The 22,807-nt window shown below is 32.4% G+C and overlaps 2 long non-coding RNA genes across 5 annotated transcripts; one reads left to right on the top strand and one right to left on the bottom strand.

Moving 5' to 3' along the window:
- Nucleotides 1-4,384: 4,384 nt before the first annotated feature.
- On the bottom strand, nt 4,385-8,783 carry LOC146918139 (uncharacterized). The gene is made up of 3 exons (XR_015014253.1): nt 8,398-8,783; nt 7,607-7,710; nt 4,385-4,590 (listed from the first exon to the last, which is right to left on the bottom strand). It is a non-coding gene; the product is annotated as an uncharacterized LOC146918139 (long non-coding RNA).
- An 8,562-nt stretch (nt 8,784-17,345) lies between these two features.
- Nucleotides 17,346-21,045, top strand: LOC146918138 (uncharacterized). 4 transcript variants are annotated; one of them, XR_015016016.1, is made up of 7 exons: nt 17,346-17,875; nt 18,752-18,809; nt 18,989-19,038; nt 19,526-19,733; nt 19,969-20,211; nt 20,324-20,478; nt 20,606-21,045. It is a non-coding gene; the product is annotated as an uncharacterized LOC146918138 (long non-coding RNA). The 4 variants fall into 4 exon arrangements; XR_015016017.1 differs by lacking the exon at nt 18,989-19,038 and having other exon boundaries at nt 17,347-17,875; XR_015016018.1 differs by lacking the exon at nt 18,752-18,809 and having other exon boundaries at nt 17,349-17,875.
- Nucleotides 21,046-22,807: the final 1,762 nt, after the last annotated feature.

Below are 22,807 nucleotides of genomic sequence, written 5' to 3'. Positions count from 1 at the left end.
GTACATAATTATGTGAACAAAGTAAGCACTAGAGAAAAAATATATATTGATATATATTTTATTATTTGGAAATGATAAATTAAATAATTAATTTAATCATTATTAGAAAGTGCTTTCTTAGTCCCCAAGTTTTGCTAAAATATTTTGGAACGCAATCTAGAATGTTTTGGAACACAATCTAAAATATTTGGGTAGACAATCTAATATATTTTTGTACTCAATAAAATATATTTTGGTACTCAATTGAGATATTTTTGTACTAGATCTAATATGTGAATTACTTAATCACAAAGTAATGTATTACTTGTTCCCAAAGTTTCTCACTTATTAGTTGTGAATTTTCTCTATAAATAGAGAGCTCACATAGTGCATTCTACACACCGAAATTCACAGTTGATGCTTCCTGTGTCTTTCCTCTCTTCTCCCTCCTTCGACTTGTGTTGACAAGTCCTTCTCCTTTTTCTACTCCTTTTTGTCCCTTCGGAATTCAGAGTGTTCTTAAGACCATATAGTCCCTTTTCGGTATATTGTCCCTTCGGAATCAAGAATGGTCTTAAGAGCATAGTCCCTTCAATTATTGATGTCCTTTTAAAATAAAGAATATTTTAAGATCATAGTCCCTTTTCGGTATAATAAGAATGATCTCAAACATATATATTCTTCTTCAATTCATGGAGAAGTTAGATGTTAGAATGGTCGTAACACCATATTTGAGTGGTTGAAATACCATATTGATATTTGGAGAAGCTAAAAATTAGAATGGTGGTTACACCATATTTGAGTGGTCTCACCACCATAATTGAGTGGTTACATTACCATATTGGTTTCAGTATTAAAAGAGTGGTCTTAGTACCATATTGAAGGTGTAATTCTCGAACGGTTTTCTACAGTGCAGTAGTTAACCGCACAATTGTATCTAGGCTTGTTTTATCATGGAGGGGGCGTGGTTGATAGTCTGCCTTGCACAATTTTGGATAGTGCCACAAAACGTCTTAAAGTGAGCGACCTGGTCGTGACTCACCTAGTAACAACTTCGTAGATAATAAAATTCAGAAATCCAAATACAACAGTTTGGAAATCCAAAAACAACAGTTTCCATTATTGCCAAGCCAAATATATTATATTGTGGGTTAAATAAGTTTTTCATCCTTATAAGTATAACAAATTTTGATTTTAATCCCTAAAAAATAAAATGATAAAATGATAGAGAGATAACCTTAGCTAGTTAACCTTAAAGTCAATGTTGGTACTGGATTATCTCCTCGATTTTTGAAGGCCAAGAAGATGTCAATAGCGGAAAAGTCTATGAAACATTCAATATTAGGAAATTAGGCAAACACAAAAATTTTATGCAATGGATTCGTGATCAATTCTCTTGCAATGATGTTTAGCATTTCTGTTATGAAGTGCACTGATGGTAAAATGATGGTAAGTGATGGAATAGATACTATTAGTTTTCACTTGATCCATTTTTAAATAATCCAAACAATACATTCAATCTCATACCACTTTATTCCATCACATTCTATCAATCCAAACATTCAATTGTGGAAAGGTCAGAATAATATTCAATATCAAGAATTAAGACAATCCTAAAAATTATTAAAACACATTAATTGCTGAAATTGATCTACTTTCTAAATACATTTCCATTACTTGACATGTTAAAATTGATCCATTTTCTAAATACTTTTTCATTTTTCATTTTCTTTTATGCTTCTTAACACATTGCTTATTGTTTTCTTCGATGACTTCCAACCTAAAATTGAATTTCTATCACAATATCAATATTTATTACATCAAAATTAAAAGGTTAACCTTCTTAATATAGATTGTATTCTATGGGTTCAATTGTTGCATGCCTTTTGTGAATCATGGTACAATGTAACTGTAGATGACAAAATTGAAAATGATGTACACACATGATCTTATATATTAAGCACATAAGACATAAGGTGTAATTTCGTATTTGAGCAGTACGATATATATTATTCATAAACTAACTTGATATTCCAAACACTTAAAATGTTAGGCAGTGACTCATTGTGTACTACAATTTATGAAATTAAAAGACAATTTTAGCATGGTGTTATGCACGATTACCTAAACAGTTACTTCAATTTGGAATGAATGAATGACTTAGATATTTGGCAAATTTTCAATGTTATTTTTGTGATAAGAATGTATGGATGAATGAATGTATGGATGAGTGCATGAGTAAATGTTAATTTTAAGGCATGGACGACGGTTCGTGTATGTAGTGCCCAAAATGTACACATAAATCTGAGGCTCGATACATTTTTCTTTTTTGGTTTAGTTATATATGTCTTTGATATTGGTGGAATGAAAGGAATGTACCCAGGGTTTTTTTATGGGTTCTAGATCTATGTATTCTTTCCTCAATTTATGGGTTGAAGATGAATGTTAAGAGGAAAGTTCATGAAGATATGTAATGTTGGTGTTTCCTGGGTTTTAATTTGAGGCAATACAATTTGAAGAATTGAGATATTGATTGAATTTTATGAGTTTGATGAAAAAGAGGATGATGAAGATTGAATACCAAGATGAATGTGATGAAGATTAGAAGAAAATAATTTATTTTTTCTGGGTTAGATCTTTTTCAATGAAAATGTTTATTTAAAGGATAGGAAAATAAGGATCCAAGTGAGAAAAAAAAGAAGATAAAGAACCTCTTGAATAATTTTGTTTAAAATTAGTTAAACACAAAGTTTTTAAATAACAAATTGAATTCAGAGTATTAAATATTAGTCTAAAGACCATAAAAAAAACATTTCTAAAAGGAAGGACTGTAAATTTGTTTATCAACAATTAAAGTGCAAAAGATACTATTATAAAATTTTACGTTTAATTTAATTATATACAGTCATTATTGAGGGATGATTGGAATTACAAAACAAGACATTCATTTAAAAATGCAATCAATTTGTAATTCCAAACAACCTCAATAATGATCCTCTAAATTTTGGGGACAACAACAAAATGAGATTGGGTCCCCAACCATGAGTAATTAAGTGATATACACCCTTATTTTATAGGTAAAATTTTGTGCCTATTTTAACACATACTCGATGTGGGACTTGTTGTAGTATACTACATGCTTGAAGAGAAAAATCAAAGTTTCAAGATAAGAAGAAGCTTCAATACTAATCCAATTCCAAATCCAACAAGCTGCAAGAAGATCCATCTCTCTCATGTTTTAACACATTTATTTCACTTATATATAAGCAGACATAAGTGTCTCACATGTTTAGATTATAAGGAGGGTTTGATGGTTCCTTTCAACTCAAATTTAGAACATAACCAATTATAGGCGTTACAAGAACTTTGTGGATTTTTTTAAGATTCCTCCTCCATCTTATCTTAAAATAACAAAAAGGTTAGCATATTTCATCTTTCACTTCTCTCTATCTTTTAGAATTTGACATTTCTTCAAAATTGCTTGCCCTGGACAATCCAATACTGTAAGAGATTGTGGAGTTCATGGTGAGACACACACACTCAATTGAATATTAAAATTATCGATAACTAGTGATAATAATATTCTTTTCTTTTTCATATGTATTCAGGGCTTTTGTAGTACAGAAATTATAGTGATCTGGGTCTCTTAGTGTTATTAAGAATTTAGTCATTCCTTTTCTTTTCTATTTCAGGCATTGATAGTATGAGACAAAATCTGGTTCTTAACACCAAATTCCTTTTCAATTCTTTTGGAGTCCAATTTATTAGAGTAACTAGAAAGCTCCTTTCGATTAGGAGATGCTCCAGATAGAAGAGACTTAAAGTCGTGAGATTTCTCTGGTTTTTAGTCTGCTCATTTCATTTATCTATAAGGGTCACTACTACAAAATACCCCCTTTAATAGCACTTATTTTGGCTCTTAATAGCGCTTCTCAAGCGCTAAGAAAGCCCCCGCTATAAAAGGTCAGGAGCCTATAATAGCGCTTTCCAAACGCTATTAAATAGCTATGTTTCGATAGCGCTTTCAGAAAAGCGCTAATAAAGCCTTATTTTATGCTATTTTTAGACAGATGTTTCTTAGCGTTTTCCGAAAAGCGCTATCTTAATTACCCCTTTTATTAGCGCTTTCAGAAAAGCGCTAATAAAGCCTTATTTTATGCTATTTTAGACAGATGTTTCTTAGCGTTTTCCGAAAAGCGCTATCTTAATTACCCCTTTTATTAGCGCTTTCAGAAAAGCGCTAATAAAAGTCCCTATTATTTTTAAATTTCATCCACAACTAAAAGCATCTGTCAACCAGACAAAAAATATATAAAATCAGAAACACTAGTAATCCATTAATATAAATAAACAATAATGTGACGAACGATAACAAACCTAAAGTAACTTAATTACACATGATATCTAATGTACACTTACATAAAAATGCAAAGTTCGTGCACAATACGTATGTATGAACGATAACAAACCTAAAGTAACTAACAAAACCTTGGTTTTTTTTCTCCAATTTTCCATACAAATTGGAACCTCCCGACGAACGATGACTCCAATGCAGCTGACAAAACCTTGGCTTTCTTCCCCAACTGGTTGACCTCGAGAATTCTAACGAACCTGAAGTAAGATTGCAAGGTAGACAAAATGATTTCAGCAATGCATTTGAAACAACTGATTGAGATCAGGGAAGAAGCGCACATGCACTCGCATTTGAAACAAATATTGAAAATTTGAGAATAATACCAAAGGTGAAGAACGGAAGCAACATGTTTGGTAAGGAAAGTGTGTCAGAGAGATCATATAATTACAAAGATTAAAAACTAAGTAAAGATTGATATTAAAAGTGTTTTATATTTATAAAAAGTTATTATGATTGGTATCCTAAATTCCTAATTGACTTGGATTCCATGAGTATTAACACGGCTGCATTGTCTCAATTTGAATTTTCAATAATGGAATTTTAATTACCTTTTAAACTGTACTACAATCTAATTAATAGTACTTTTAAAAAATTTGAAATAGGTTGACAAAAAAATTACTATTAAGACACCTCTTTTTGAGAACCAAGAGTAAGAAAGATGTCTCTTCCAAAAGTCCCTCTTTTTGGACTTGTTAAACAATTCTTTTTTAGCACTTAATAAGATTGTTTAGATATGATTGTAAAAAAAAATAAAAAATAGATTGTTAAGATATGCTTAAGGCATTACTTTAAATTCATATTAATAGTGATAACTTAACCTGTCTAACTTCAACCATAAAGTCCCTCGCTCTCACTATCTCCTTTATAGTATTGGAAAATCAAATCAAAGAAAAAGCCTATGCTTTTCTCTAAAACACTTTTTCTAAAAGAAAAATAATATATATATATATATATATATATATATATATATATATATATATATATATATATATATAAAGGAGTACCTAAGTGGCATTCTCTCTTTACTTCCCATAACTTTGAGCTCATTCACTATTGGAAAAAAAAGAAAATAAACAAACAAGTAAAGAAAAACCATTGAGCAGTCACTTCTTCACCTAAATAAAGAGCAATATTAACCTTTGAGCAGTAACTTCTATCTTTAGTATACTGTCTTTTTCTGTTTGTCTTCAATATCGTGTCTAAGTTTAGGTTTTTTCCTTTCATTTTTTTTTAAAATTGACTTTAAAATTATTAGAGAATCACATGCTTACTTTTATTTTTTTGAATATCAAATATATTCAGCACTAGGCACACAAGTAGTGCAACCTAGGCGCAAAACAGAACCAACAGAAATACAAACAACAGCCAACGAAAACAACCAAGGCCAAAACCCCAAAAACTACCTCCTAAAACGCAGCAACAAGCTGTCAGCGGCCAGCATAAAACCAAATAACAGAAAACACAAACAGCCCTCAACAGAGCAAGAAAAAACCAAATTGAATGCCCCCTATCTCCTAAGACATTCACCCGAATCCCAACACTCAAAGAACAAACTCGGATATCAATATAATAGTGAAGAAGACACTAAGTTTCGACTAGAAAAAGAAATACTCCGTTTATTTGTTAAAATAAGAAGAAATAAGAGAAGGAGAAAAGAGAAAGAAGAACAAATCAGAGAAAAACGTGCCTATGTATTAGTTTCATTTTTTTAGAAAAGCATGATATGCATATAGCATATTATGATATAGATTATTCATCCAAGAGATAAGACTAAATCAACTCAGTATGGCTCTTAAAAATTCATTTCTATTATATTACTTATAATTTACAAGTAATTTTACTTGGTCATTTTAATAATAGCAAAACATCACATCTAATCTAATTGTGGTTCATTTTAGTACACATGCACGCCTTTCAATTTAGTGACCCTTCCATGTGTTTTTTCACACATTATAAAATCCATATATAATTTGCCATATACTCATTTTGGCACTCAACATTTCAATTCACGTGCAACAAAATTAACCAAACGTCATTTTAGAACTATTACCAGCAAACTAAGAGCAACTATTATGAACAGATGAAATTTCAGCTAGTTGCAGAAACCAGTTAATAAGTGTCTTAATAAGTGTCTCAGAGTATATAACTTGTAAGTTCAACAAAGGTATACTTCTTTCTCCACCAAAGTGTACCAACAAATGCACAAATACTGTGTTTGTCAGGTATATCATACCATTGTTCTCTGTTTGTGAGCTCACATTAAATATTGAGTGAATATAACAAGAGTACGTAGTGATAATAACATCGGTACGACAAGAACAACAACGCTGGTGACGTGAACAACAAGAAAACTGAAAAATAACAGGAAAACTGAACTATAACAATATTAATGGGGAGAACGATGCTTCAAAAACTGGCGAGAAACAGCGAAGACAATGTTAACAAAATCGCATGCACGTCGATGGTAACGATGATGAGTGATGATGGAATACGATTAGAAACAGTGACACCATGAGTGAAGGTGAAGATTAGTGGGGGTGAAGATGAATAGGGAAGGAGATGAGTAACTATTGAGAGAACGATGCAAGGTTTCCCTGGAGAGAATATGCAAGGTTTCTTGTTAATGGTGACTTGACACAATGTAACGCAGGGGAGGTATCTGATACTTGGAATATTAGAGGGGAGGTTAGTTGCATTTGGCTAAAACTTAGGGGAAGTTGTTATAATTTTACCTTAAATTAATTTAAACTGACAACCCTCATTCCAGATCAAATAGATTCCACATAGATACAAAATTGCAAAAAAATCAAAGGACAAGAAAGATGAACATAAACAAAGACATGAATCAAGGTCTTATGAATGAAAATATAAGAGGACAAAAACAAACTGCTAAATACTAACCTCTTATGTCTATATTTTTGCTTCAAAAAACTATAACATATATCCAGTTTTTCATACAACTTAAAGAAATCTACAACTCAGACTTAGAAAAGATGTATTTAAAGATAGGGTCCAACTGCTGGGCATAGTTTGGTTCAAAGATCTATAGTTTTAGCCATCTCTCTCTCACACACACATGCACACTGAATAAACCCAAAAGCATAAAAGAACTGGTATCCTCACAAAAAATACAATATTATCTCAAACAACGAAAGCATAAAAGAACATTTAGTTACTTGAGTAAAAATTGTGAATGACAGAGAAAAGAGGTACCAATAATCAGACATCAGGACATCAAAATCCACTCTCGGCCAAGTAATGCTTCTCCAACTCTACCCGTATTGAGGCCAAGTAATGCTCCTCCAACTCACCCGTATCTAAAACAGTAAATAAAAACAAGTAATTACTATTCAGCTAAATCAAGCTTTTATTTACACATTAACAATGAAAGAACGAAAAATCAACTTGAATTCAATTTCACTCACATAATCACAAGACATGTACAAATCGAGCCAGGTTTTGGTATTTGATAATATAAACAAACGTTAAAATTTTCACAAAACCAGATAACAACAATTAGTTTTGAAAACCAAATCGAGACAAACAACACAACAATGTTTTTTTCAAGCGGAAATTATTAAGCAAAACACAATACCACAAGTTGTGAGAAGTGGGAAAAAGAGGAACCACAAGGGCAAAACAAAAAACACAAGCAACACAGTGGGACACACACTCCCAGAGAAGCACAAACACTGCCTAACAGTGGCTAAACGGCACACAGAACCTAGCTCCAAAAGTAAAATAGAACAAAACCATACCACCAAGCAACGAAAACAGAGCCACCAAAAACACAGGCAACGACACAAATTCCCTTAAAAGCATAAATCAATTATTAACCTTTTTCTACAAATAACAATACCCAAAAGCAAAAATAAATAAAAAAAATCTAAAATCCATACGCTGATTTGAAGCAAACAACATAAACAAAAGGGATTCAATTAGAAAAAACAACAAGAAACATAAGATTACAAACTCAATTACTGAAACATAAAATGATAACTTACTGATTTCTTACTTTCAACGAATCTTAGGGATGAAGAGTTTCAATAGATTTCTGGGTTAAATGGAATCTTAGGGTTTCAATTGATTTTAAGGACAGTTCGACGAGATAAAGATGGGTTCGAAGAGTTCCACCGGATCGAAGAGATGGAGAGATGAGGGATTCAATCGATGGGCTAGACAGAGAGCTGACGGTGAGATGGTTGGTGAGGTTGACAAAGGTTTGTGAGACGGAGCTGGGTTCAGAGAAGGTTCGATGGGTATTGGGTAGGTGGTGAGTTGGGTGAGTTGTTGTGAGTGAGTGGCTGAAGACGGAGAGAGAAGAGTTGGACTTGGACGTGTAATGCTTGTGTGTGATTGTGTTTTGTGAGTGAGTGGGGTTTTGCTGAGAGAAAACTAAAAAATATATTTCTTTTTTTTTAATTGTTAGTGGCCCACAATAGCATTTTTGCTAAAGCGCTAAAGAAGGGAAGTTAAATAATAGCGTTTCTCTCAAAACGCTAAAGAAGGATGGCTAAATAATAGCGTTTTTGAAAAAGCGCTATCTAACCCAAATTTTGAGTCGCTTATTTATAGCGCTCGATCAAAAGTGCTATTAGAGGTCTGTATGCTGCCTTTTTAATAGCATTTTAGCAAAAGCGCTATTAAAGTTGCGCTATAAAAACCCAAAATTGTAGTAGTGGGTGGATTTTTACAGTGAAATGGTTATGACTCATTCTTGTATGATAGCAGATCTCGTCTAACATTATTCTTCTTCAGACAATCAATCCACCCCACTGGATCAGCAGCTGATATCGTCTTCCTTGCTTGGAGCACATCACACTTTTACCCAGAACAGTCAGGGTTGGAGATTGATCCTCGTCTAATGAAGAAAAGAGCGGAGTAATTTGAGTAGGCGGAGTTCCATGATACAGCTTGAGCTTCGTGATGTGAAATACCAGGTGAATCCAAGCATCCGACGGTAAGACAAGTTCATAGGCCACGGGGCCAAGGGCGTGAATGACCTGATAAAAAAAGTTGAAGTATGATTGCCTTCTCTTGCTTAAGAAAATATCATTAGACATTATTCGAGCAAGATGATATGAGGTAGATTATGCTCAGTAGAGTATTAATTTTGAGAGCATTAGTTAGCTACTACAATTCTCGATATCAACATCTGCCCTTCCTCCAGATGATCCAAATCATGTAAGATCTACAACTTCCACTCCTTCCAAATCACGTCTTCAGATTTTTAAGTAAGATTGATAATATGTATTCAATTTCTTTTAAAAAGCACATTTTTACCATGTTTTCATATTTAGCTACTAACCTACAATGAAATGATTCTGAGGCAACCATATAGCTCTTAGGGCTATATGGAAACATAATTCACTTTCAGCAGGAATAAAAAATCTTTGATCATCAGTCAAATAATTTTGAGATAAATGACTGAACCAAATTAATATTTTAGAGTTGTCAGTGAGCAATCTTCGTTAAATTGTTAGTTGTAAATCTGATTTTTAATCCTACAAGTCACAAATCAGAAATGGCATTGGACTTAGTAACACATTGTGTTACAGTACCTCAACTTCTTCATTAAATTGTTAGATGTAAATTTTACTTGTGATGTAAGGGAGACCTTTATTTGGGATTCATGTAGAGTGGATATAGTTTTGTTTGATATCTTGCACCAATAAGTTGATATTTACTTTAAATGAGGTCTTATTTTGGATTTGTGTAGATTGGATACAACATTGTTTCGTTTCCCGAACACATACTTAACAACTTTAATATCCTTATTTGTTTATGATATCAATGATTGGATGCAACGTAAAAATAACGTTTGGAGTTCAAAATAAAGGAGATCAACATGGTTTAGTGATATAAACAAGAACAAAGGACCGTAAAAATGAAATTATATTTACGAAAGGAAGGACCATAAGATTTTTATCAACAATAAAAGTGAAAAAGATATTCTTTTGAAAATTTTAAGCTAGTTTAATTATATACAATCATTATGCTGTTTATCGTCGCCGCCGATTACAAAGTGTTTATTTAAAAATAAAATCACTTGTAATCGCTAGCAACAACAACCGCAAAATGACCTGTTATAAAACATATAAATCTTAGGGACAACAAATGTATGAAATTGGAGTCCCCAACTATGACTTAATTGGTGATATACACTCTTAATTTATAGGTAAATCTTCATGACTGTGTTAACACATACTCGATGTGGGACTAGTTGTGGTATACTACATGTCTTAAGAGAATAACAAAAGTTCAAATCTAAACTCATGCAAAGGTTACAAGAGATGCAAAAACTCCAATATCTGAAGCAAATGCTAATCTAATTCCAAATCCAGCAAGTTTCAGGAAGGTCTATTTCTCTGACACACATTTATTTCACTTATATATAGGCATAAGTGTCTCCAAAGTTCTCTCTAGTTAGTGTGTACCTCAGTCCTCTGTTTGCTTGTAGCAATTCATATCTTTTGTGGTAATCCTGAATATGGAAAAAAGGGAAATTAATTAAGTAGGAGAATTTGCCACTAAAACCAGTTTGTAATGAACTAATTCTCCCCCTTCTCACCAATGGTTTAGAAACATCCCCTTATTTGTGACAATAGATTGCAAATTTGTTTCAGTTTTTTGTCTTGGTAAATTCCAGTTTGTAATGAACTAATACTCCACTTTGTGATGATGACCCATATGTTCATCACAGCCCATCATAGATTGGTATGGAGGATCTTAAAGTGAGTTCCCTTACAGACCATAACAGAGGAGTGTCGTGATGGACTTGATTCGGAATGTGATGAACAGCATGACATATATAGAGTGAAAAAGAATACCTATTATGCATATTAATAATGAAGATGCACTGGTGTAGAAATTGAGCAAGGATGAAATATATACATGTCCCTCGGCCTATAGATTCACTATGGAGTTCCGCATAGATTCATCACACCTGCGGATCCCTGGAGATTGGACTTTGTTGTGGAGTATGTAAATTGCACACAAGGTTAAAGTATTCCTATGGTGGATAACGAGGGGATGCCATCCAACATGGGAAAAATTGGTTCAGAGAGAAGTCATTTGCACATCAAGTTGTCCGTACTACGATGTTTTTATTGAGGATGACTGGCATTGCTTTATCCGATGCACAAGGGCATGTGCAGTTTGGGAGAAAAAATATTATGGCATTATGGAAATGGAATTATGAAAAACATTAGAATGGTTGACTGACATATCAGAGGACCAGTGTTAATATATAGAAATGGAATGTCAACATGTAGTTCATAATGTACTATGGGAGTGAGTCCATCAATGAATTTGGTGTCATCATTAACTAATGTAGATCCATTCTCAACACCAGAAGAAAAAAAATATAAAGCTTGAAAGAACCTTTTTATAGCCGTCTTTTTCAAGGTGTTCGCCATAGTGACATTTTTTATTGGTCAAGATGCCATTGCATATGTTCTAAGCTAAATATGTGCAAGTTAAGCGACATCAATTTTTTACAACATTTTTCCTATAAAGACGTAGATTTGAACGTTATTAGTTCGTGATTTAGATACTAATATATTGGATTCTTCTACTTAAACTTCAGAGTTCCAACTTGCTTGTCATGGCTGTACGGCGCTAGCTAAAAGCCACCATTGACAGATCACAAAACACATTTCATTGTCTGACATTAGCAATAAAGTGGCTAAGAATAAATTTTCAATTCCATTGTCCGACATTAACAAGAAGTACATTTCATTGATGAACCTATCGCTCTTCCAATTTGCTTGTCATAGGTTCATCAAATTTCAAAGCACATTTCATTTCAGAGTCAAAGTTAACAACAATTTCATGTTTAGATCTTGTTTCTCCTAGGAAGGTTCCCATTGTTACGCCACAGTCATAGCGCACCGAAGTTAGATTTTCAATCATATAGACATGTAAGGTTTGGTTATCTTGAAATTTTAGATTAGTTGAAGTTTTAAGGGAGATAAAGTTCTCTAGGTAGTCCACTATTTATCTTACATATAATTTTAAAGTAGATCCTACTGTTGATAATGTCACAAAATGTTTTTATGTATAAATAAGCATATATTAAGGAGCATCACCAATCACAAGGGATGAAGGTATGTATTAAATATATATAAATACTCTTGTTCTTCAAAGATGGAAGAGCAAAGGAGAGTGAATTAAATTGATCTACTAGATGTACACATATTTTAATTCTCAATTTAGACTTTTCATAAAAATAAGTATGTATTAAAACCCTTCAATCAATTTTCAATGGGTTTGTCTAAAGTGTACATGTTAAAGGAATTAAAAGCAACAATTTTTTCTTGATAAACAACTCTTATTTATTAAAAAATATATACTTAAGGTCAAGTTCTAATAAAAAAATTACTATTTTGAATCTTTTAACATGTGTAAATTTACATATCATAGAAAAACCATTTTTTAAAAGACAATATAAGCTCCTACAAATATTTAATTTTTAATTAAGTCAATAAAAGTTTTTGTATATAATACATCAACTCTTATTAACCCAAATATATCTTATAAATATAACAAGAGGAGTATATATCCCATCATTAGTCTCTGTGAGCTTAGCTTGATTGGCAGGGACATTGCATAATTTATGCAAGGGCAGGGGTTCGAACCCTTGACACCCCCTTCTCCACATTTATAATATGTGAGCTCCAGCCACTAGGCTACCTGACAAAAAAATATGTATATCTCATCATTATGCGGACGAAAACACAATAAGAAGTTCCAAGTGACAAGAAATTAAATGCATTAAAAAATGCAATCACTTATAGCCTCCAACTGTGTCACCTCCGGACAATGGGTAGTGATATATTAAGGGGAACAACCACAATGTAAAACTTGGAGTTCACTCGCATTGTTTTATAGGTAACTTTTTGTGTCTATTAGTTACAGAGTTTTGATGTGGGACTGCTGACTCTAGAATAATGGTATCCATATTCTCATTTTCTAAAACTGTTTGCTAGAATTTTCACTCTTCTCTTCTAGACTTTGATTTCTTAGATATGTGGCTATTCATTTATGATTACAAATTGAATCATTTTATAAAATCTTTTGTTAATATTGCCGACCTCACCGTCTAGTGGCATGAGGCAAGAGAATTATTGATAATATTTTTATTAGGATGTTGTAATCTTTATTTGTTTAAACATCTACATTTTTTCAAAAAAATAATAATGTGTGGTTGTCATTTTTACTTCGTAAATTTTCGTTAGAGACCACTTCACTTCACACTATTTAGCAGCTCTCAAATTAAAATAACAAGACACCATAACTATGTTCTTAAAAGTTCTAATCACTAATTTTCTAATTTTTACCCCGGCCGTTGTATGGTTTGCAAAGTCTTATTGTTGTGTACATATTACGAAGTCATAAATCATCCGATAATGAATTCCCTAAAAGATATCACTACACCAAGTTCGGTATCGTCATTGTTAATTCCATTAAACTGATCCACAACTTTATTTGCATCTAGATCTAAATCACATTTGTAAGTTGTAAATCATGAATCCAGTTAATGGTGTGGAGTAACCCTAACGCCACTCCAAACGTGTGGAGCATAAGGGGTATGCCATAACGTTTGTGCTAACACAAACCTGCCCTCATAATCCCGAATACACATTGCTACACTAAATTAAGTGGAAGAAGATGAGAAGGAAGCATCCACATTACACTTAAATGTGGTCTTTGGAGCGAGCGCTATTTCTTCCTTCCGTAAGTGTTATAAGAGACTCGTCTATGGTTTATTTGTTTGAGTTTACTAACACGTTTCTCTAAGTTCATGGTCGTCCTAATCAAGTTGGAGGTCCGGCTAAAATATTACAAATGGACCCCTGTTTACATATTAACTGTTTGAAGAAAAAAAATATCATTCTTTAAAGTAACTCATACCAAGCATGACTTTTACCTAAGTGGAAATAGACATTTATCTATGAATCATACATAATTGATTGTAAGATTGTTTATTTTTTGTTATACGAATAATATTGGTGTCTGCAACCCACTGGGGTTAGCCTAGTGGTATTGACTTGGGATCTGGGAGTGTGCTCCTCCTCGAGATCTCAGGTTTGATTCTTTCAAGTGTCAATTTAGGTGGGTTACTTTAGCTTCTGCAAAAAAAAAAAAAAAAAAACAAACATTGGTGTCTTCAATGTGTTGGATTCTGATATATAAATTGCTCTGAATAGGGGATTTTGTCAAATCAACTTTGTTTTTTAAATGGATTCATTTTCTAGTTAATTAGGTGGCAGATTCTTCTATTAGTTTGCCTAAAAATTTTAGTGTTGCTCAATTAGATACGATAACGACCAAATATTATTCTACGAAAGGTGGTCGGACATAGATCAAATGACACTATAATGTTTTATTATATACTATACTTATATTCCTTACTACATTATCTATTGGTCTTTTTATTGTATAGGTGGAAGGTTTATCCTTTTTTCAATGTTTGGGATTCTTGTAGACTAGATATAGTTTTGTTTGTTGTCCAGATTTCATAACTTGATTTCTTGTAGACATTTATTCTTACTCTAAATGAGGCCTTATTTTAGATTTGTGTAGATTGGATACAGTTTTGTTTGGTGTCCTGCATTTATACAGTTTTGTTTGGTGTCCTGCACCGATACTTAACAATTTTAATATAGTTTTGTTCGATAGTTTTTGGAGGGCTGTTCAAAATCAGATTCCTTCAAAGGTTACATTGTTTAGAATAGGAATCGTAGGCAGTGAGGAACTGCATTGGGTTGAAGGTTGTGGCAAGCAAGAGAAAATAGCACATTTATTTTTTGACCATTTGGATGGAGATTGAGGTTGTTTAGCATAACAATTGTAGTTCTCATCTTGATTCTCTCTCTTCAATAGTCCAAGGTAGGAGAGATAATCAACTGAATCTAAGAACGATTTGACTTCCTTGTCTATGGAGTATTTGGATAAAAGTTTTTTGACTGATGCTATTTTGGAACATGTTAAAATGTTTTTCTGTTTTAGATATTGAAAATCGCAGTGGTTGACTAACCCTATAGTTTGTTTAGGAGTTGGCGTTGAATCAGAAGACTAGGGGACGTTTTGTGTAAATATCTCAATTGTGACTCAGGCTTGCATTGTAGTCAGGGATAGTTAAAATCATTACTTCTGAAGTGGGAGGAAGGGAATGCAACGTCTTGAAGTATTTGGAATGGCTCTGTTATGATAATTCAACATATCTCGTGTATTTTTCTTCTGGAGAATAAACAACGAGTTTAGTGTTGGTGCGTTGTCCTTGTGTAGTCAGTCAGTTGCTTAGTTTGTTCCGGAGTGCAGGAGCCCTTGATTCTTGTTTTGTTGTGGAGGGCCTGAAACGGTTTTGCAGCGCAATGTAGTGGGGGCACTGCCTTTGAAGAATTGGAGATTCATCATATTCATAACTGATCACTGATTTTTCATTTGAACATTTGGGAAGCTCTTACTTTGCACGACCTTGATGTAATCCAACGGTTCAACATAATTATAACACTTACTTTGTGATGATGACCCATATTTTCATAGCCCACCAAAGATTGGTATGGAGGATCTTTAAGTGTGCTCCCTTATAAACCATAACAGAGGAGTGTCGTGGATGGACTTTATTCGAAATATGATGAACCAGCATGACATATATAGAGTGAAAAGAATACCTATCATGAAGATTAATAATGAAGATGCACTGGTGTAGAAATTCACCAAGGATAGAAAATATACAACTCGGTCGACCTTGGCCTATGGATTCACTATGGAATCCCTCATAGATTCATCATACCTGCGGATCCCTGGTGATTGGACTTTGTTGTGGAGTATGCAAATTCCACACTAGGTTAAAGTATTCCTGGTGATTGGACTTTGTTGTGGAGTATGTCAATTCCACACAAGGTTAAAGTATTGCTGTGGAGTATGTCAATTGCACATCAAGTTGTTCGTACTGCGAAGTTTTGATTGAGGATGACTGGCATTGTATTCTTCATATGCACAAGGGCACATGCAGTTTGGGAGCAAAAACATTATGGCATTATGGAATGCATGTTCCGCATGAAGCTTAATGTATAGCAACTATGGTAAGCATTTGAATGGTAAGCTGACATAATTGGTTAATATTTTAATATTCCCGTGAACTTTTACAATAGGGATGTTAATATGTAGTTAAACATAATTTTATTCCAATCTTCAAAAATTTATTCTCCCTCTAGTTTGAAAGGATAGCACATGTTCATCAAAGGCAAAACCATAACCATCTTCAAACATATTTGGTGGAGCATATTTCGGAGCGATTTGGTCAAGAGAATAATGAAAATTAATGTTTTATTTTATATTTCGGTTAAAATGTAATTTGTTGCTTTTTTTTTTTGACAAAAATTTGTTGCTTATTATTGTTATGTATTATTTTGAATTTCAATAAAAACATAGTTTTTATGTATTATTGTTGTGTATTTCGTATGTTATTTAATTTTAATATCATATATTATTGATTATTTACAACTTGGTTTGGTAAAATTTATTGAAATAATTTTTCTACAACTTCAAATATTAATATTTTTTAAAATTTTAATTAAAATATTTAAGTTAATATTAATTCAAAATCAAAACTAATTACAAATATAAAAAATGACACATGGGGTCCAATTTTAGTTCTTTATAAAAACACACGATTAAAGTAAAAACTACTTAAATCAACTATAAATTTCTTAAGTCCTACTTCATAACTTGGCCCACAAAAAGTAACTTAGTTCACCCACTTTAGTTCACCCTAACAAAAATGCTTAAAGTAAAGATTTTAGTATTAATAATTTTAAATTATATTTTAATATATTGCCATTTCTCGGAAATGAATATACAAGTAAATTACAAGAAATGAGAAGCATTAAAAATGCATCAATCATACTTACTTTAAAAGCTAATTAGGTCAAGCAATTGCTTAACCCTAATTGCTTTTGTGATTTCCCTCTCAAACATATAATTAGGCGTGTTGTACAAGCTATGATACCTTCTTTTTGGCATTAAATGGTTTTTTCAAATCATCACACCTAATTTATTTAATTTAATGTATATACGGCTATATCTATCAACACTACAGACTACAGTAATTATTACTCTGTTTCAAAAAGTAATTATCACTTATTACTTTCAAAGACTCTTTTGTAATTTCCGAAAACATTTCCTTGATGGCTTTGATCTACTGCATCACACGGTTTTGGGAAAAGATATTTCTCTTCGGTAACATAGATGATTCACACAAATTTCCATCCTCTCTCCACACAAACTTCATCTCTTCTCTTCTTCTTCACCCTCATCGCTTCAACTTTCGGCACCTCACCGGAAACTACTTTGAGAACTGTGACAGTGAACGGTGCCTGAAGAAAATCCCAAATTAAATACAAATCTCAAAATTATCGGCATCTCCATATGGTGGTTTCAATCTGTGGCAACACATTGAATTTTTCTCTCCAGGTACTCTATCTAATCTAACAACCCATTTTGTTTTTTTAATTAAGAGTAATTCATTTGTTTTATTTTTAGTTGTATTCTATTTTTTAAATTTCAGTATAAAATTTTTGGGTTTGATTATGTTTCTGTTTCATTTCAGTTAATGTTAAATTGCTTAATTTTTTGTATTTTGTTTTAATGGTTAAACAATGATGTTGTCGAGAATAAAAAAGTTGTAAAAAGAATGGTGGGGTTCCATCTAATCAAGAAAAATTATTAAGCAATTTTGAAACTATGGATAAAGCTATGTATTTGGATAGAAACACTCGAAGAGGGATGCCAGTTGAAGAGGGATATAAGATTTGCTTGAGTTAAGTTGCATTTGAAAATATGGTTTTCAAAATCCATTTCATGATTATTTTGTTTCTTTTTGCTTTCTTTTACATTTTGAAAGTTCATTTTTACATTTTTTTTAACCTTCATCATTTTACATTTCATGATTGTTAAGACTTTTAATTAGTTTGAAGACTTTACAAATCACAATGATTAGGTGAGAACATGATCATAACACTCTCCACCAGTCACCGCCTCTGAGGTAGAGGATTAGTTTGTTTCCCTGTTTCAGCTTTGAGATCAAGACCCTGTTTGAATTTTTGCTTTTGCTCTCTTGATTTTTCATTTTTTCTCGGTTCTCTTGATAACTTTAGTTTTCCTATTTGGTGTGTTGAAATTTGTTAGTTGTTATACTTTGTTTTGGTCATCAATGATGAATTTTTCCCAGAAATACATATTTGCGACTAAATTTGTTTTGGCATGATTTGCGTGTTACACAGTGGTAATTTCTTTTAAGGGTCATTTCTTGCAAGTAGGAAATTAAACATTTTGCCTCAAATGTAACAGATGTTATGGTGGATGTGAAAGTCGATACAAAATCTATTGTAAGTATACGATAATATAGGTACTGATACTTCTCTTAATCTTTTGATTAGTAATTTTTCAGTATTCCAAACTTCATGAAAATTATAACTGGTTTCTTAAGACTAAATTTAAGGATGAAGTGTTTGTATTTGCTCTGGAAAATATTTCAAGTGCTACCTTACCTTTAATTATCTATCTTTGTTGATTTCATAAATGCAGGACTATCCTAGAATTTAATCCATACCATCAATGATGATATAGCTTTTCAAGTAAGCTCTTTAGTCAATAAAAGGGACGACATTCCCTTAGTTATGTTGAAATTTGTTGTTTGCATATTATCATTGATAGTTGATTCCCTTGACTATGATATGTTACTAGCATATAGTTACAAATTGCAAGTTGATGATCAAAATATATGATATGATTAAATTAAATTAAATTTAAAAGATGTGAATTTTGTGTGTGTAATATGTGGTAGACATATTGTCTCTTTGTGGTTAAAGAAGTTACTGGTAATAATTAGTAACAGTAACATCAATGAAATGATTTTACTTGGGCAGTAGCTGAGTGAAAATATCCATTCAAGACGTGGAGTGTGGCTGCCTATATTTGACAATTTTTTACCCTTCTAAAACCTATAATATTGATGAGGTTCAGCTTCCTGTGAAGTATCCTTTTCATATGATTAGCATGATATATACAATGGATTAACTTTGGCATTCTTATGACGCATCTGATTTTGGTATATTATGTCAGCTGGATCTGCAATATCTTCATCCTCATGGGTTAATGGATTCCAGTATTTGCCTGAATACATCCCCTCAATTGAAGCTTTCCACTGTTGTCAGAAGCAAATATATATCTATGGGTCATGAGGTTGGATTCAATACAACCTCTGCTTCATTCTCAAAATTTAATGCTGGAATTGCCTTCAATAATTAGATTTCTCTGCAACACTTATGTTGTAAGTGTTTTATTACCATACTTTCCTATCATAATGCATATTATAAAAGAAAATTGTTAAAAGAAAGTTGATCTTTTTAATGCTCTGGTGCCAACTATTCAAAAGATGATTGAAGAAGGCTCAACTTATGTGGTCTAAAAATTTATGGCCAGATTCAGTGATGCATTATATAGGTTCACACCTCATAACTATAGGTTAACCTTTTTGGTGTTAATTTTGATTTTAAATGATGCAGGTGCTATGAAAGTGTCTAATGCATATTATGGCACAAGCTTATTTTGAATGGCGAGAAGTTAAGGATTATTAAGCAAAGTATGAAGATATGCTTTAGTTTTTTTACAAGTTAGATAGTGGTTGAGGGTCAAGCTTCATCAACACAAGGTGTGAATCAAATGTCCGGTACTATCACGATGTCATTTTTGATGAATTATTGAACACAAAAAGAATGAAGACATAATATTTGATAGAATCCTCTGAGGTAAAATATAATAACCGTAATTCTTTAGTTTCTAGATAATCAGTGATAGGCCTCTACTGTAATTCATGTATTGTATCTATCAATTGTACTCAACGAATGTTATTTTTTTCAGGAATTCTTTCGTACTGTGGCAGCAAGAATTATTGAGATAGAAACTGGTGTAGATTGGTACTATGTTGTATGTACTAAATGTGCCTCCACTCTTACGGTTGTTGAAGGAAAATTAGTTTGCCGAAGATGCAAAATAAAATGCAATGCAATTCCAAGGTCAGATTTATAGCTAATATCTTCATACATGATATTATTTTTTTGAAGTATCTTCATACATGATAATTATTTGAATTATTTATTATACTACTGTATATGTTTAATAATTGATTTTTATTATACTTAGGTTCAAAGTACAAGTCGTTGTGATGGATGAATCTGGATCTACAACTTTCATGTTATTTGATCAGATTATCCCTGAACATTTAGGTAGAAATGTTTGGGAATATAGATTTTGATGAGCAAGAAAGGGTAAAGATGAATCTACTTAGCTAAACATAAATAGAGGAACTAAATTAGCAGCTTGAGTAACTTAAACTTGCTTTATTTGCTGTCGAATATAAATGATGCTTACCTAGCATATCTTAATTATTTTTGTTACACTATTAATAAGGCTACCGATGATGTTGATATAATACAACAAATTTTTTTTTGAGAGCATAATACAACAATTTGTAACCATGCACAAATTAAAGTAGTTATAATTTTGATGTTTTTATTTTTCCGAAAGTTTATAGTTAACTGGATTATCTATTAATTTATTAATATTAACATTTGTGTAATGAAGAGGAAGTGCCTGAATATAGCAATGCTTTGACTGAATTGGCGCATGACAATCAATTAGTACCAACAACATCTTCACCTATATATCACTTGATACTCCAAATGTTTAATTTATCTCAAGTAATAATGATCCCCTTGCATATATTGTTGAAAACACTTACCCAAATCTATTAGAAAACATGCCTCATATAGCTTATTTCCAAAATAGATCTATATTAGCTCTAAAAAAGTCAATTGTTGACCAAATCAATGATTATTTGAGAAAAAATTTATTTGAGTTATGATTCGCCGTATTCACATAACATGGATGTTAATGCGGTTGATGATGTTCGCACTCCTGAATTTATCAACATATAATTACAACTTTAGGATTATGCAATGGAATAAGACTAATAATAACTAAGATGGGGAAATATGTGCTAGAATGAAAGATGATCTTCAGAAGTAATAATCCCTTACAATTTATACCGAGTTTATCTCTTACAATTTCTGTTACCAGTTTCATTCGCAATGACTATTAATAAGAGTCGAGGACAATCTCTTAAAAATATTGGAATAGAATTTCCGACGTCTGTGTTTTCACATGATCAGATATATGTTGCAATTTGAAGAGTTACTTCAAGAGATGAGTTGAAGATATTTATCACAGATGAAAATGACGAATTTATGGTGACTTCAAATATCGTGCATAGAGAAGTCTCTCATAATGTATGATAATTAATGTCGGTTTTCAAACTATATTTTTGTATTACAATATAACTTATTCGTGACTATTTTAGCTGGTAGGACCCGTGCGGAGCACGGGTCGATGGTCTAGTTAACTTATAATCTACAAATATACCATCACCGAAGAATGGCTAGTGATATATCATATCATCACTACAAAAAAATTATTATGGAAAAACCTCATGTGTATATCTTCCTATCTTAAATGGTGGACTCTTGTTTTATATGTATGTCTTTCTATCTCTCTTGTACAAACACTCGATGTGGGACTTTTGTTTTGGCAATGTTAGTATTACTTTTGCTTTCTTTCCCAATTCCTTTCATCAATTTAGCTAATGTAAGTGCTATAGTTGCTCCAAACTGCACCGCACAATAATGATAAGATACAAACAGGCATATTATATACACAAACAAATCAAACAACATAACAATACAATTAAATCAAGTTTCTTTTGAGTACACATCAGTTGGTAGCACAAACAAAGTAGAGGTACATGATGACATTCTGATATAGACTAAAATTATTTTGAGAAAGAACTTACCCAAAACAACTTGATATCTTACATGATTTGGATCATTAGAAGGAAGGGGAAGATGTTAAACCTTATATATGATATCACCTTATTGAATAATCTGATATCAAGAGTTGTAGCAGTTAAATATTTCTCTCATGAATCATTTCTGAGCATAATCTATCTCATATCATCATGCTGGAATCATACTTCAATACTTTTATCAGGCTGTGCGCATCGTTTACCCCATGGTTTATGTACTTGCCTTCCAGTCAGATGCTTGGATTCACCGGGCATTTCACATTTCAAATCTCAACTCAACTCAGCTCCTCCGTTTGTCAGCATCATGATCAATCTCCATCTCCTGGCCGTTATGGGTAACCGTGTGTTCTGCTCCGAGCAAGGAACATGACATCACCCGCTGATCCAATGGAGCGGGTTGTCAGCAGATATATAAGCCGGTTGGGAAGACACTGCTGAGTTCACTAAGTCCTTGCCTCAATTCAACCTGGTTGTAGTCCAATCCA

The sequence above is a fragment of the Medicago sativa genome, chromosome 6 (genome assembly GCF_051527215.1).
Source record: "Medicago sativa cultivar Bolivia chromosome 6, Bolivia_mono, whole genome shotgun sequence".
Classification (NCBI taxonomy): domain Eukaryota; kingdom Viridiplantae; phylum Streptophyta; class Magnoliopsida; order Fabales; family Fabaceae; genus Medicago; species Medicago sativa.
The sequence above is the reverse complement of the archived record's forward strand: the minus strand, read 5'-3'. Positions and strand labels throughout refer to the sequence as shown.